The sequence below is a fragment of the Taudactylus pleione genome, unplaced genomic scaffold (assembly GCF_031769625.1).
Source record: "Taudactylus pleione unplaced genomic scaffold, aTauple2 ptg000399l, whole genome shotgun sequence".
In the NCBI taxonomy this organism is placed as follows: domain Eukaryota; kingdom Metazoa; phylum Chordata; class Amphibia; order Anura; family Myobatrachidae; genus Taudactylus; species Taudactylus pleione.
Genome location: NW_028284801.1, coordinates 4,998,399 through 5,016,237, shown reverse-complemented (window position 1 = coordinate 5,016,237; position 17,839 = coordinate 4,998,399). Strand labels below are relative to the sequence as shown.

At 43.4% G+C, this 17,839-nt stretch overlaps 1 protein-coding gene across 4 annotated transcripts in view; it reads left to right on the top strand.

Annotated features, from left to right (window-relative positions):
• LOC148506644 (uncharacterized) overlaps positions 1-17,839 on the top strand; it is a 135,375-nt gene that overhangs the window by 78,581 nt on the left and 38,955 nt on the right. The gene's annotated exons all lie outside the window — the stretch shown is intronic.

The following is a 17,839-nucleotide window of genomic DNA, read 5'->3' as shown; positions in this document are numbered from 1 at the left end:
ATTATTTACCTTTTATTGTTTAAATAACCAACAATAGGTGTAATGTGTTGTCTTTAAGTTAACCACTTAACTGACACTTTTTTTTCCCAAAAACGTTCAGAAATTGGATTTTTTTTCTGACTGAATTAGGTCAAGAATATCTTTTTAAAACTTATCCAACACTATTTTCTAAAAAAAAATTTTTTAAACACTGTATACCATTAAAATAGCTATTTTTATGGTTTACTGTAATGATGGCCATTGACAGCTGTACCATCTATGGCCGATTGGTCCAACCATCATTAGAAACCATTGATTGAGGCCACAGCCACCAATGTTTACATCGGTTTGCAAACCATCGATGGTCAGTAGCATCCCTAGTATACTGTACAGTATACCATCCCTAATCGGAGGCCTCGTATCGAGTCTTGAACCTACAGGACTGCCATAATAAAAATAAAATGACCTTTAACATCAATGTTCCAAATAAATAATACCGGAAAATTTCAGATGTGCCATAACGTCATTACGTTACCTGGTGTCATGACGTCACTGTGTCACTGTCCAATGACTGCCGGCGTGGGAGTGGCTTTGCAGCCATTCTCTCACCAGCTACTGCTCTTCTACAGCGCCGGAGCCCCCTATGGACGCCATTGGACCCTGCTCAACCTCGCCGGACCCCTTTGCACCCCGCCGCGGACGCTGCTGGACCCCCGCACCCTGCCATGGACGTCGCTATATATCTCTATATATATCTCTCGCTCTCTATATATCTACACATGTAGATACATATAGATATCTTTAAATAGGTGTGTGTGTGTGTGTGATTTTTCACAATCTGCAATGCCCGATCACTGTGTCCAGCAGTGATCAAGACACTGGGGGACAGAGACGGAGCTGTGGTCGGAAGGAGCAGGGTAGCTGCACTGGGGGAGGAGTGAGTGGGGGGTGCCGCTGACTGCGCGGGCCGAGGTTAGAGCAGTAGCCGGTCACAGCTGCTGCTTCCATAGTAGCTGCGCCGGGGGAGGAGTGGGTGGGCGTGCTGCTGGATGCCTGGGCCAGGGACAAAGCAGCAGCCGTGGCTGCTGCTTCTATAGGAGTAACAGCGCCGGAGGAGGAGTGGAGCAGCTTCACCAGGGGAGGAATCGGTGAGCCCAGGGGGAAAAGGGGGTTGGTGTGCCGCCAGCTGCCCGGGCTGGGGACACAGCTGGGCAGCCGCATCTGGAGTGTGGACAAGTTGGCTACACGATCACTGCTGGCCACAGTGATTGGAACACAGCAGCAGCTAGCTGAAGCTGCTGCTTCTATTGAAAACACGGCTGCTTGCAGCCGCATCGGGAGGGGGTCCTATTGGGTGCTCGATCACTGTGGTCAGCAGTGATCGGGACACACTAGAGGGGAATCTGAGGGTGCAGAGGGACCAGCCTGTCCTTCTGATATAAGCGGCTGTGGGAAGATTGACTTCCCGTAGCTATCTAGTTGGTATTTCTGGCTGGTTGCATCAGATGCGACCATGTCAGGGAAAGCCCAGTCTGGTGTTGTCTCATCTGATGCGACCATGCCAGGCAAGTGGTTAAAGGCCGCACAGTACAATTCCTTCTTCGTGTCAGCCTATTGCTCTAAAGCACAGCCCTTGACCGTCCGCAACCGCTGCTCCGGTCCTGGTCTCCAGATAAGGAAGGGGATGGGGGGGAATCGGTATGAAATACCGCCGGCCGCATGGCCGACCACAGCAGAGTTCCCGACAGCGGAAGCCAGACAGCACTGGAAATCCCGATCGTCGATAGGTAAGTATTCTCTAACCTAACCTAACCCCCTAACCCTCCTTAGGGGTGCCTAACCCTAACCTCCCCCCAAATGCCTAACCCTAATCACCCCTTCCCCAGTGCCTAAAAAGTCCCCTGGGGGGGTGCCTAACCCTAAGTCCCCCCCGGGGGTGCCTTAACCTCCCGGGGGGGTGCCTAACCCTAAGCCCCCCCCCCCCCGAGTGCCCTAAACCTAACCCTCTCCCCCCGCGGCTGTCTGCTCGCGGCACCCGGCATCCCTTCAGTCGGGATGCCGGATGCTGGTCTCCCGGCATCTGGGAAATGTCAGGCGTCTACACCTAGACGCCCGGCATTTCATCCCTCGCCGGGATATGACAGTCGGGAAGCCGGCTGCATGGTATTAAGGCAGCCAGCTTCCCGATTGTATACCGATGGGGGGCTCAAGGGCATCGGAACGGTTTTATGTTGCCCCCCAACATATAATCATTCCGTCGCCTCGGCATGTGAGCATGAGGCAGCTGCTTGTGTGATCTGCGGGGCGCTTTGAGATCACATAATCTCTGAGTGCACCAGAAGTTCCAATCGGCTCTATTTAGCGTGACCTGGGTTGGGTTTGCTGGGTTTGGCACTGGTAACGACTAGGGTTGGATTTCTCTGGACACACAACTCGAGTTGACCCTTTCACGCGAAGCCAGGACCTGGGTTGCTCCTGCAATAGGGAGGGGCTCTAGACTGCACACCCTAATAGTGCAGTTTTTTGGCATAGTGCATCTGCAACTCTGTTTTTTTGTGTATGTCACTCCTTCAATAACCTGCGATATAAATTTGGTGTGAAAGGGCTATTACAGAATTTATTTTGATGCTCCCAAATCTGTAAAATTGCCAGTAATTTATATAGCGCACACATATTCCTCTGCACTTTACAGAATATTTCAGCTTTCACATCAGTCCCTGCACCAGTAGAGCTTACAATCTATACCCTTTGTATACACACTAGGGTTAATTGTCTTTGTCAAGCCAATTATAGTACAAAAATAATTTTGAATTGTGGGAAGAAAATGGAGTACACAAAGGAAACCCACACCAGCTCAGGGAGAATATACAAACTCCTCTAATGTGTTCAGTGCAATCAGCAGGGGACTGAAATTAAAAAGTACTAAGTGCTGTGAGATACATTATGAGTCCTCTGGGTAAGCAGAGAGAGTGAGAAACACCCACATAACAATGAGCACATATGTCAGGTGCATATGTGGTAGTGCACCTCCTTTGTAACCATGCCTCTGTAAATTGGTGCAAAATAAACTTTCTTTACAGATGTGTTCACTTATACTATGGCTGCATTCCCCCCAAACAGTCCTCCTCGGCGCATGGTCCTGTGCTGCTCTGTATGCTTCCTTTTTGCCCAAAAATTAGTCAAACGAATGCAACAAACAGTTTACCCAGACCGCACTGATTCATTTGATACGCGACACTTGTATATCTGTGTGAGAATGAGCCTGCATCTGCATACGGAGTGCAACGATGCAGTAACCACAGCTTTTTTTTACACCACGTTCCGTTGTACATCGTATACAGATTCAGTGGCACATAGAGCACATATATTGTGGTTCAATACAAATATGTTTATGTTGAATTGGAATATACATTACTCCTTTCTGCAACTGCACCACTTAATATGATGTTCCTTTATCTCACAGAATAAAAACAGGTTTCAATCTCGCAACCACTTATCAGCTTCTCTTGCCTGGTTGTGACTTAAAGTTCCACACTGAATCCTCTTGCACTCTGCTTGTTCTTTACTAGACTATATACAGGTGCATCTATCCTCCCAGGTCTGTCTCTCTCTGCATTCCATCTTTTCTACATAGAATTGGGTCCGTGCAGCATATTAGCCCTGCCCCCTCTCTACGGATCAGTAATTCCCGATATTATCTACCCATCCTGCCTACTTCACGTAGGAAGTGGGTCGGATGCAGGAGATTTAGCTACTCTTCAAGGGGTTTTGGGGGGGACTACCTGAAAAATCGAGAGTCTCCCGCACCTTCTGGGAGAGTAGGCCACTCTGGCCTCTTCACACACATTCCTGCACACATGCTTACATTCACACAGCATGTATAACTTCTCTTGAAAGTCTTCTGTCAGACTTCAATTCTGTAGCCACACTGCATCACAGTGAGTCCCCTAATAATGACTGCTGGGGGCTCTTTAGATAAGGGAGGTTTTCCCATCAATCTTCCTCTGAAGCTCTTTCTCCCTTCTTCACTATCTCATTTTTACTCTTTTCTTTGTCTCTCCATCTCTCTCTCTCCCATATTTATACATAATATAAAATAAAGTCCCTGGTAGGCGTCTGTCTATTTGTTCGGGCTTATCTGGAGAACCACTGGATGGATTTTGATGCCATTTTCACTATTCTATAGAGCATTTGTCAAGGAAGGCATCTGTGTATAAAATATTGTATGACAAAAGGGAGTTGAGCTGTGATGATGATAGTAAAGCAAGTCAATGGAAAAACTGACGCCCGAGCGCTTACTTGGCTTATGCTGCCTAAACCATTAAATATATATCACAATGATGGACTTTTTTATACCATGTAGAGACTGATACGTATTATCCAGTTTTTCCAGAAAAATCGATGACCTACTACTGAGGTACCTTTTTGTATACCATAACTAATTACCTACTAATCAATGGACAGTCCCACTAGCCACAGCCGCAAAAAACATCACTTCCGGTTTCCAATGTGAAATGTAAACTTGTGCCCCTTGCAATATGACCACCGGAACTGGAAATAACCATACTCCGGGTGCCGGCTCCAAAATCTGACATTTACAATGACAATACTTATGTACAAAAAAGAAAAAGCGCTCTGTGGTATTGGAGTCTAATGTTTGAGTGTCAGTTGGGAAGTGTAATGAGACAATATAACTAACAATTGTGTTAATATGTAATGGGTCTTAAGGACACGCTGGTAGGCGAAAACTTTAGGCTGGGTGTTCAGGACCAAAGTCCTTAAATGGGGATAGTCTGATTATGAAGTGAAGCTTCCTGGTACCATGATTGTCCCAAAAGTTATGTATAGCTATAATATAATCTTGTTACCAAACTGGTGGGCAAAAACTTGGGGCTAGATGTTCAGGGCTAATAAGCCCCAGATGATATATTGCCCAAATAGACAGGATTTTCAGAACTGCTAGCAAGAGGTAGACCACAGCTCCCGTGGGCAAAAACTGTAGGCAGGATATTCACATAACGTAGTACCTTGTAATGTTTAAACCAGGTAGGCAAAAACTGTGGACAGGTGGTTGGAATGGGCGGCCATAACCAGATTAGTTGTAAACGTGGCTTACTCCTCCACTTCTCTCGCCACCTCAGGAGAGGAACGTATTGTCAGAGTGACAGGTACACCATAATGCAGTTACTTTAGGCAGGATTGATCACTTACCTGACCATGAAGTCTGCTGGTCCTGTATCAGTCTGTGTCCGCAATCTCACATAAACACGCAGCCTGTCCACTATGGGCTGAGACAGGTCAGTCAGTGTTTGTTCTTCCAAATAAGACTTCAATATGGTGATGCATAGAAAGATATCCTCTCTTCGTGCACGTGTGCTGCACAAGCCGCATAAACAACAAAGTTGTTTATATCATCTGGGGCTTATTAGCCCTGAACATCTAGCCCCAAGTTTTTGCCCACCAGTTTGGTAACAAGATTATATTATAGCTATACATAACTTTTGGGACAATCATGGTACCAGGAAGCTTCACTTCATAATCAGACTATCCCCATTTAAGGACTTTGGTCCTGAACACCCATCCTAAAGTTTTCGCCTACCAGCGTGTCCTTAAGACCCATTACATATTAACACAATTGTTAGTTATATTGTCTCATTACACTTCCCAACTGACACTCAAACATTAGACTCCAATACCACAGAGCGCTTTTTCTTCTTTGTACATTTCTTAAAGGAATTTGGGATATTTCCTGAAAGAGCAGCTAGTGGTTCAACATCTTGTCCCCCCCCCCCCCCCTCTCCCCCCCCCCCCCCCCCGTGAGCGCCGACTGCTGTTATCTGTTCTTAATGACAATACTTAGACATACACACATACAAAGCATATTCAAACATAAATGTATACGTTATATTATTCAGAGGCCAGCTTTCTCAGCGTTGGCATGTAACTTCCGGGTTCTCGTGCAATCACATGGCTTCCGGGCACAATTTTACATTTCACATTAGAAACTGGAAGTGGTATTATTTCTGGCTGTGGCTAATGGGAGTGCCCATTCATAAGTAGGTAATTAGTTAAGGCACCTCATTAGTATGTTTTATAGATATCCTCCTGATGAAGTCCAAACCAAAAAAGATGGATGAAATGCGTTGAGGCTGCTGTTCCTGTTGGATCTTACTTATCTTTTGGCCATACTGGGGTCCATGTCTTTACAGATAAGCTTTCATTGCACTTTCTGAATGTACATTTTTTTAATGTACACCTACTAATTGTTGTTTATATTGTGTGTAATTGTTTTAAAAATGTATCACGCTATGGGCTGTATTCAATTGCCGGCAAAAAGTTTCTGCCGATGACGTAATTTTGCCTGTCGGAAACTTTCCGCAATATTCAATTGCAAAGACTTTTCGCGTATGCGGAAAGTCAATGCATTTGGATAGGTCGAAAAAGATTTGCCTCTGAAAGCAGGTGGAAAAAAGTGCAGAATTGGGGTATTGGGGTGCAAGGTTGCAGGGTTGCAGGAACCCCCGTGCAGCCTTAAGACCCCCAAAGGTAAACTGCATCAAAAAAAGTTTAAAAAACACTTAAGGGGGGCGTGGCCTGGCAACCATCTTGACCAGACGTGTTGGACTGGTGCTCCGTGTCCTAAGCACCAAAGATCTGGTTTCTCACCTCTTCATACCTCACTGTGGTCAATCTGACTGTCCTCAACTGTCCTCACATACCTGCGGGGGTCTGACTGACTGTTCTGGTGCCTCTCTGGGTGTCCTGCTGCCTCACCGCGGATCGAGGCCTGTGACTGCCGCCCAAGCCGGGGACTAAATTTCTGAGCGGTGACTCTCACGAGTGAGCGCCGCTACGCGTGATCGGGCAAGACATCGCGGCGGAGGTGCCGCTCCCTTTACCTGCTGCTGGGTGGTGAGCGACTGCAGGAGCGCAATACACCCCCCGCTCGGGACTTCCTCCCCTCGGCCTGCCGCTCTTGTCCACATCCAGCATCTGACCTCCGGAGACGCCCGCTATCTTGGCTTACCATATCCCCTGCAGCCACAGGCATCTGTAACGCTGCTGTTATCAGGAGAGGAGAAGAAAAGCGGCTTGAACAGACGGATGGCCCCACGGTGATTCACTGCCCAGGCATCTGGGGTAAGAGAGGTCTGCACCTCTGAGTTGCTTATAGGGACTTCCCTTCTACTCTCCATCCAGCTTCTCTTCCCTGCTGCAAACCACTAAAATATAAATACCTACCTGGAACTCCCGCTATAAGAGACTTTGCTGTGACACTCCAGCTGATCTCCCCCTCAGCGAGTACTCCCTGCAGGGTCCCCTGACCTGTGCCCTTGAAGTAGTACTGCGCCAGCCCCGTTTTGGAGGTGACAGACGCCTACTTTCTAAGCGGTATATCGTCATCTGTGCTGATATGTTGCAGGACTTGTGATTACCCACCACAAAGAAAGAGCCAGTGGAAAGTACCCAACAAAAAATATTGTGCCACTTTGTCGGATAACAGATATATTCCTTACGCAAGCAAACCCATACGTGTTTTTCCTTTCTTCCAATATATCTCCTTTCATTCCTATGAGTGTGTATTGATACTATAACATATTTGGGCTTGGAGCTCCCCCGTGTGGCCACGTTTGTAACTTCACGCCTCCCTATTTACAAAAGTCCTCCTGATTGATCTCACAACAGGTGTCTATAACATATTGTATTGCCTAATATTACTATTATATCTCATATATTGCGGAGATAGATGTTGTTTTCTATGGGCTGACACGTACGCTACTAGATGGCCATGACCCCCTGATTCACCCGTATACTATTGGGATTTTTACGTGGTGACCGCGTCCTGGGAATGTACCTTCTGAGGCTATCCATGTATTAATATTTTTGTACTGCATATCTGCTGTGCTTGCTCTTTCCTCTTTCTCCATGTGTGTGCTTTCTTTTTTGTCTCTTCTGTCTCTATCTCTCTGATGGGAAAAACTAGGAAGACAGTGCGGACACCTAGTGCAAAGAAGACTGCGGATACATCATTGTAACCTAATCTATTTCGCTATCTTACCCCTGACGGTGGTGCTTTTGAAGATAACGCACGTTCTGATTCTAACCCATCTACATCGTCTGATAATACTGGACTTATGGAGTCACCAACTCATACTGGTTCCAGAGATATATCAGATACCGCTATGGCTGAGGTTCTAACGCACTTACGCTCTCTCCCCACGAAACAAGACTTTCTAGACCTTGATAGGAAAATTGGGGCCACAGTCAAGGCGGAAATTGCTACTCTTCAAAAAGAAATTGCTCATGTTGCTCACCGGGTGTCTGACATGGAGACACACATGGAGGAAGTTAGTTCTTTTCAACAAAAAGTTCGGGACATTGTATCTACGCATGCACAAGAGATGAGAGTGATGCAACGTAGATTAGATGATCTCGATAATAGAGGTCGCCGTAACAATTTACGTATCCGGGGAAACCCGGAGGATGTCCAAGGTCCTGCTATCGTTGACGCACTAACCAAAATGTTCAATGAACTCACAGATGCAGAGCCAGATAATACCATTCTTTTCGATCGTGCACACCGGGCCCTAAGACCAAAGGGTCTCCAATCTGAGGCTCCCAGAGACATTATTTGTCGACTTCACTACCATCATCTTAAGGAAGAGATTCTCAGCAAAGCACGCAAACTGGATGGTGTTGAATTTAACGGCAGTAAAGTTCAAATTTTCCCTGATCTCTCCTGGAATACACTCCATCAACGGCGTCTTCTTAAGCCTCTTACTGACATTCTTAAACAGAAAGGTGTCCGTTTTCGCTGGGGATTTCCTCTGAGTGTCCAAGTCATGCACGATGGTCGCCAACTCGTCTTACAGACACCGGAAGACCTGGATAATTTCTGTGACGCACTCTCTATTTCAATACCTCCTCTCCAAGATTGGTTCCACCTGTTCTCACGTCTGGACCCACCCGTCTCACCTGTTGCAAAAGCTCCTTGGACAACAGTGAGGGGGCAGAGGCATACCTCAACTTCTCCACAAGTTGAAAGGACAGCCTCTGGCACCTGACCACTTGCGATATTTAAATGTGATTTTTTTTCTTTGCTTTTTTGCTTCTTTGTTGGGCTTAGACGGGGTACATGTCCGGAATTGTATCCTTTTGATATTGTTGGGGGTCAGTTCGCTCACTGATCATTTGATGATTATAGATTCTTATAATTGTCCTGGTTCTACCCTAACAGTTTAATGCTTTCTATTTGTCATTTGTTCGAAAGGAAAGAATTTACTTATGTTTTTCGTTCTCACCACACAGCAGATTTTGTAAGGTTGTGTATGTTTTAGTAAGTTTCTTTACGAAGTTCTCCTAGAATTGTTCTATGGATGTGCCTCATACATTTATGATACTAATGTAGATGGTACTGTTATTCTTATTATGTAGATATATGTATGTATGTATGTATGTATGTGTGTGTGTGTGTGTATGTATATATATATATATATATATATATATATATATATAATTATTTATTTTTTTTCTCTCTCTCTTTGATATTACCGTTTACAGGATATATGTTAGTTCTTTATTCCCGGGGGGTGGTTATGGCTGCCTTACCCCAGTTGGGTCGTTCCGCATTTTCGACCTTGGAGCATGGGCCGACTACCGTCTCCTGCTTGCTCCAATAGCGGAAATTTTTCCTCATGGATATATTTCTCTGTTTCTTCTAATAAGAGTCTTTTTCTGTTTCTCTTGCACTATTTTATTTCTTTTTTTTATTCTTGTTTTTATTTTAATATTCTTGTTTTTATTTTTTCCCTTTTTAGTCGCTACATCTCTATTGCCCATGTAAACCTTTATAAGATTTATATAATGCCTCACTCTTTATCTATGATTAACTTCTTCCACAGCCACTGCCATGGCCTCCCTTAAGTCAGAAAACATAAAATTATGTACCTTTAATGTTAAACGGTCCACTTTACTGCGAGAACTTCACCTAGAGAAAGTAGATGTAGCCTTTGTGCAAGAAACACACTTTAAACAACTAGCTGCTCCTAAGCTTGGGAATTATTACTATCCTCATGTGTTTTGTAGTAATAACTCTCAGAGTAAATCTCTGGGAGTGGCTATACTTCTTTCTCGTAGGCTCGCTGTTACAGATATATCTCATCATATTCTAATGGAAGGCAGATGTCAGATATTGAAATGTAAGTTATATAATCAAGTATACACTATTGTAAATGTTTATTCTCCCAATCAGAAACAGAGGCAATTTTTTAACAAGGTCTTGAAACTTTTGGAACCATTGAGAGAGGGATGTGTAATAATAGGTGGGGACTTTAATTGGTCTTTGGACCCTGTGTTAGACTGTTCTTTGGGATCTCCTTGCGGGACCATCGCAGAGTACGTCAGCTCTTTTCTGAATACCAATTGATAGATTTATGGAGGACTCAACATCCAACGGTTAGAGATTATACGTTTTACTCTAACCCGCACTCTGTATATTCACGTATTGATTACTTTCTTGTAGATCATAGAAACCTTCAATATTTTCCCCATAGTCAAATAGGTCATATTACTTGGTCTGACCATGCCCCAATTTTTGCAAATATATGTTTTCCTAACTCGACACCCAGATCATGGACATGGCGCTTTAATGAGATCTTACTTACTGACCCCTGTACTAAAAACGATCTTCTCAAAGCCATCACTGAATATATCGATATTAATGACACTCCAGATGTGTCTAAGATAATGGTGTGGGAGGCACACAAATGTGTGATTAGAGGACACTGTATCCAACTGGGTTCTAGATTAAAAAGGGAAAGGATGGCTCAGCGGCAACCACTTCTAGCCCGTATTAAGTCCCTGGAAACATCCCATAAATCCTCTTTAGATGCAACTACATTGAGAGAACTTACTGAAGCAAGACAGGCTCTTAATAAGCTTCTTCAGGATAAAACTAAATTGGATTTACAGAAATGCAGGCATAAATTTTATCAATGGGGAAATAAGCCTGGCAAAATGCTTGCTAGAGCTCTAAAAACTCAGAGGTTAAAATCTTATGTCTCTAATGTTCGGGATTCAGGGGGGAATGTTGTCCATACCTTTCCTCAGATTGCAGCTGCCTTTCAAAACTATTATTTGAAACTTTATAATTTACGTAAGGAACAATCGTCTACCCATTCATTAACGCCTCATGAAGCGATCAGAAATTACCTCTCTTCAGTTGATTTCCCACAACTTGATGAGAGTGATCTGACTTCTCTCGATCGCCCCTTTACTTACGAGGAACTAGATCTTGCACTATCAAATACCCCTCTTGGGAAAAGCCCTGGCCCCGATGGTTTTCCTGTAAGTTACTATAAGACGTTTCGAGCTATGCTGTTGCCCCTTTTTTTGAAAGCCTGTAATGAAGTTTCCGATAGGGTAGGTTTTTCACCTCAGACACTTGAAGCACATATTTCAATAATCCCTAAAGAGGGGAAGGACCCTGCCCAGTGTGCTAGCTATAGGCCTATTTCTTTATTAAATAATGATTTAAAATTATATGCTAAAATGCTGGCAAATAGGCTGGGTTCTCTTCTCCCTGGCTTGATACATGAAGACCAAGTTGGATTTATTCGCGGTAGAGAGACTAAAGACAATACCTCTAAGATTATTGATATAATCCATTTTGTTAGAGGTACTGGGTCCCCTGTTCTCCTACTCTCAACAGATGCGGAGAAGGCCTTCGACAGGATTGATTGGCAGTTCATGGAAGGCCTTCTTCGATATATGGGGTTAGGCTCTCACTGTCTTCATCGTATTTTAGCCCTTTATAAATCTCCCACGGCCAGAGTACGGGTCAATGGGGCCCTTTCAGAGCCTTTCCCGATCAATAATGGTACACGTCAAGGATGCACACTGTCTCCTCTTATATTTGTACTTTGCATGGAGGCATTGGCGAGGGCTATCCGGTGTAATGGGGATATTAAAGGTGTGCAGATTGGAGACCATGAGTACAAATTGGCACTATTTGCTGACGATCTCCTTGCTACTATCTCTTTGCCGGTGACCTCTCTCCCTGCCATCATGCATGAGTTTGATAGATTCAGTGGGATCTCTAATTTTAAAATCAATTATTCCAAATCCATTGCCATGAATGTATCAGCACCTGACAGCACTTTGACAAGTCTTAGAGGTGCTTTTCCCTTTGTTTGGACTTCTTCTAGTCTTAAATATTTGGGTGTTCTTCTATCCCCTTCAAATAATAATTTGTACCAGTTAAATTTTCCCCCTCTTATTCAACAATTTAAGACAGACTTTCAGAGATGGTCTCTATTGAAGCTATACTGGTTGGGCAAAATTAATACGGTTAAGATGTCTATTTTACCTAAGGTCTTATACCTGATGCAAGTGTTGCCTATTACCATACCAGTTTCCTTTTTTCGGGAATTGCAAAGCTTAGTGGGACAATTTGTTTGGGCTCAAGTAGATCCAGACTATCACAGGCTGTATTAACGCAAAGCCGTTTGAGAGGTGGTTTGCAATTACCCCACTTCCTTACTTATTACCATGCAGTCCACTTGTCTAGGATTGTTGAAATGTCTCGTCTATCTGCAACCAAACAATGGGCATGTGTAGTAGGTCACACAGTAGGTAAACCACCTCATGTCCTTCCTTGGATTGTTAAATGTCCATCTTTATCTCACCCGACACTAGGCCCCACTCTACGCTGTTGGAATACATTTAGAAACCTCCCCTTGTTTAGCCCATGCGCCTCCTTACCTACTCCGCTGGTACAGTCAGGTCCATAAATATTGGGACATTGACAGAATTTTCATATTTTGTCCTCTATTCACCACCACAATGGCTTTGAAATGAAACAAACAAGATGTGATTTAACTGCAGACTTTCAGATTTAATTTGAAGGTAATTACATCCAAATCAGGTGTAGGAATTACAATGGTTTCTATATGTGTCTCCCACTTTTTAAGGGGCCAAAAGTAATGGGAAAAACTAAACACTCCTAAATCTAACTTTCACTTTTTAATACTTTGTTGCAAATCCTTTGCAGGCAATTACAGCCTGAAGTCTGGAACGCATAGACATCACCAGACACTGGGTTTCATCCCTGGTGATGCTCTGCCAGGCCTCTACTGCAAATGTCTTCAGTTCCTGCTTGTTCTTGGGGCATTTTCCCTTCAGTTTTGTCTTCATCAAGGGAAATGCATGCTCAATCGGATTCAGGTCAGGGGATTGACTTGGCCATTGCATAACATTCCACTTTTTAGCCTTAAAAAACTCTTTGGTTGCTTTTGCATTATGCTTCGGGTCATTGTCCATCTGCACTGTGAAGCGCTGTCCAATGAGTTCTGAAGCATTTGACTGAATATGAGCATGTAATATTGCCCGAAACACTTCAGAATTCATTCTGCTGCTTTTGTCAGCAGTCACATCATCAATAAATACAAGGGAACCAGTTCCATTGGCAGCCATACATGCCCACGCCATGACACTACCACCACCATGCTTCACTGATGAGGTGGTATGTTTTGGATCATGAGCAGTTCCTTTCCTTCTCTTCTCTTCCCATCACTCTGGTACAAGTTGATCTTTGTCTCACCTGTCAATAGGATGTTGTTCCAGAACTGTAATGGCTTTTTTAGATGTTGTTTGGCAAACTCTAATCTGGTCTTCCTGTTTTTGTGGCTCACCAATGGTTTGCATCTTGTGGTGAACCCTCTATATTCACTCTTGTGAAGTCTTCTCTTGATTGTTGACTTTGACACATATACATCTACCTCCTGGAGAGTGTTCTTGATTTGGCCAACTGTTGTGAAGGGGTTTTTCTTCACCAGGGAAATAATTCTTTTCTCATCCACAACAGTTGTTTTCCGTGGTCTTCCGGGTCTTTTGGTGTTGCTGAGCTCTCCGGTGCGTTCTTTCTTTTTAAGAATGTTCCAAACAGTTGATTTGGCCACACCTAATGTTTTTGCTATCTCTCTGATGCAGCCTAATGATGGCTTGCTTCACTGATAGTGACAGCTCTTTGGATCTCATATTGAGAGTCGACATCAACTGATTCCAAATGCAAATGTCACACCTAGAATCAACTCCAGACCTTTTACCTGCTTAATTGATAATGAAATAACGAGGGAATAGCCCACACCTGTCCATGAAATAGCTTTTGAGTTGATAGTCCCATTACTTTTGGCCCCTTAAAAAGTGGGAGGCACATATTGAAACTGTTGTAATTCCTACACTGTTCACCCGATTTGGATGTAATTACCCTCAAATTAAATCTGAAAGTCTGCAGTTAAAGCACATCTTGTTTGTTTCATTTCAAAACCATTGTGGTGGTGAATAGAGGCCAAAATCTGAAAATTCTGTCAATGTCCCAATATTTATGGACCTGACTGTAGATAACCCGGATTTTCCCCCAGGCCTTATGGCATCTAATCTATCTAGTTGGTCCACAAAAGGTATTACACGAATATCCCATCTAGTGACAGCTAGTGGAATACGATCCTTTACAGATCTCCAGCAAATATATAATCTCCCGGCTCGTTCTTTTTGGGTATTTCTCCAACTAAGACATTATGTGAATTCTCTTAAGGCTAATGAACCCCGCTGGACTCCAACTAAATTTGAAGTTTTATGTATGGCAGTAGACCCCCCAAGACACCTTATTTATTCCATATATCAAATATGTCTTGAGTGCTCTAACCCATCTCTACCCTCTTATGTCTCTGCTTGGCATAGTGAATTAGGGAGGGACCTAACTGAGGTTCAGTGGTCACAAATATTTGATTTTACTTTTGCTAGTTCCTCTTCACTCCAAGTTCTAGAAACCCAATATAAGATTTTGGCAAGGTGGTATAGATGCCCTGTTCACATCCACCGGATGTTTCCAAAATTATCTGATTTATGCTGGCGTTGTCAACAGGCAGTGGGCACTCCTTTCCATATTTGGTGGCAATGCCCGGTGATAGCCGAATTCTGGAGGAAGGTTCTACAATTATCGGAATTGATCATTGGTCTTCCTCTATCTGATAAACCTGAATTTTGGTTGCTAAATTTATCTGACCTTCCAATATCCATATATAAAAAATCCGTGTTGCGTCATCTGGTGAATGCTGCGAGGGCTACTGTACCGTGTTATTGGAGGTCTTCGACTTGTCCTCCCATCTCTCGATGGTTCCAGAGAATAGATCAATATATGCATATGGAAGATCTCTCATTGTCTAAATCATCTCCCCTAGATTTTACTGACATTTGGTATTGCTGGCTGAACTTTAAAGAGACGGCTGAGTACAAAACAAATACTTAAGTGCCTCTTAGGATGTGGCGACATCCTCTTTTACTTTTCCCCATTATTTTATTATCTTTCTTTCTCTCTATTATTTTCTTTCTTAAATTCTTGTTTCTTATTTTAGTTGATTAGTTATTTTGATTTTTGCTTTTATATTGTTTTTTGTTTTTCATTTTACTTCAGTTAGTAATATTTGACAGCACGTTTAAAACTAAGCGACTTAAGACTTATTCTTTCTTGCTCCTTTATTTTATGTTGTATGAGTATATTTGTCCACTGAATTCATATTGTTATTTGACTTTATTTGATGTTTCTGTGGGCCGTTGTAGGCCATATATGTACTGTGCTGTTTTCGTTTTCAATAAAAACAGATTACATTAAAAAAAAAAACACTTAAGAACACCCCAAAAAAGTACTTTAATTTTGGGGCGAAAAAGTTCAAAGTTGGGGGACAAACTTAAAAACTAGCGAACTAGATTTCAGGGGAGTCCCCAAGTATGCCCCAGGTGTTTTTTTACTTTGCAGGTGCTTGCGGAAGGTGGATTTTTCACGATTTTACAAACTTTACTTTAGCAACTTAAAATATGCTACCCCCCATTTTCAGGTACCCCAATTTTCACCCCAAAAAACTTCTAAATGCTATTCTTCACCCCTTATGCAAATACGCTAAACAGTACCTATTGAGACCATTTAAATACCCCAATTACCTTCAGCAGAGCATTTTGGGGGTATCCATAGTGATCCCCCATGTCAGTGCATCTTTTGGGGGGGGTGTCAGGCTGATTTCCCCATTTTTGAGAGGACTTTCCGCCTATTCAAGTTTTCGCCGGGTACCTTTTTCGCATCCTTTGGACTTGAATAGAGTGAAAAACGGCCGCGCGCACGGAAAGTGTTTTCGCCAAAAACATGCGCTGCAGGCAAAAAGTCCAGGATTTTTCGCCTGCAATTGAATACGGGCCTATGGTGCAGTCGACTAAGTTCTGGAAAGTGATAAAATGGAGAGTGATAAACTACCAACCAATCAGCTCCTGTCATTTTTTCAAACACAGCCTGTAACCTGACAGTTAGAAGCTGAGTGGCTGGTGGTTTATCAATCTCCAATTTAACACTTTCCAGAGCTTAGTACATCTTCTCCAGTATTGGCAATGTTGACATCTCTAACTGCAGTGGATGGTCTCCCAAAACGCGCTCTCGAAATTACCCTCTTTGAAGTGCATACACCACCGAAATACTGCTGCACGGCTAATTATTTCTCCACCGTGTGCTTGCCTTAGGATTTCATAAGTTTCATTTCCGCTTTTTCTAAGTTTAAGACAAAATTCAATCACACATCTCTGACGTAATCTCACAGACACGTCTTCCTCATCCACCATGACGAAACAAAAGATCTTCCACTCACTGTGACCAAACAAAGAAGACTACGGCAGTCCAACCGCAGGTTCAGACACATCGATGTATGAGCTTCACAATAACCAGCATAGCATTGCCACTTCTACCTTTGGGACAGAAAACAGAGGCAGTCTCATTACTTTTCAATCAGCCCGTGTGTGTGTGTGTGTGTGTGTGTGTGTGTGTGTGTGTGCATATATTGCAACACAGGCTATAGAAATGAAGACTCCAGACAGGCAGGTACTCAGTGAAGCAGTGTCTTTTTAAAGGCAGCAAACACTGCACCTTAACATTCGTGAGCATAGGCCTGGATACACACAGGCAAATAAACATAAAAGTAAATGTCCCAGCTTAACAGTCATCAGTTACAATATTTGTGGACCTTTCAGGTCCTGGCATCCTAATGCTAACCACCACCCCCGGCCTATCGCCTGGCTTGCTTGTCCAGCATCAAGAGCAAGGAGCATCAGGTGTGTGAGAGTTTTAAACCCTTCCACTGCTGCTCAGTGATGTGTTGCAGCTGGGCCTGTGCCAACTGTGAAAACATGGAGTTCCATATTCTATTGCAGCTGCAGAATGGGCCGGCCTTGTTCTCCTCTCCCACTGTAACACCTCCACTGCTAATGCAGAATGCACAGGCCTTTCTCCAGCCTCCCTTGGAGAGAGCTGATCCCACAGGAATATGGGCCAATTCAGTCGAGAGACTGCCCCTCTCACCACAAATATATATATGTGTGTGTTTGTGTATAATATATAAAATTTATAGTCTGATAAACAAGTTGTTTTTGTACAATACAGACATGGTATGCTACATGTGCAACAGTATAAATATCTGCGCAGTGCGGCTTTCACACATGCACATTTGCAAACAATCGCTCGATATGCGAACATATCGGCTTTGCATAAATCTCTGAATCAGGCCCTCATTCCCCACAGACTTTCAAAGTGTACATGTGGTTATTGCATTAAAGGGAAGTTGTGGATAATGAATCGAAAATTGGGTATAACACACTGACCTTTTTAAATAATTATAGTAGATGTGATATTGAAATTGAGCATGATGATGTGACAATTTATTTGTAGGGACTGAGTGGTAGTTGTGTAATGAGTGGGAAGTAGGGAATGAGTGGGACAGTGGCAAATGACTAGGATATGAGATATTGGGAAAGATTGGGAAGCATC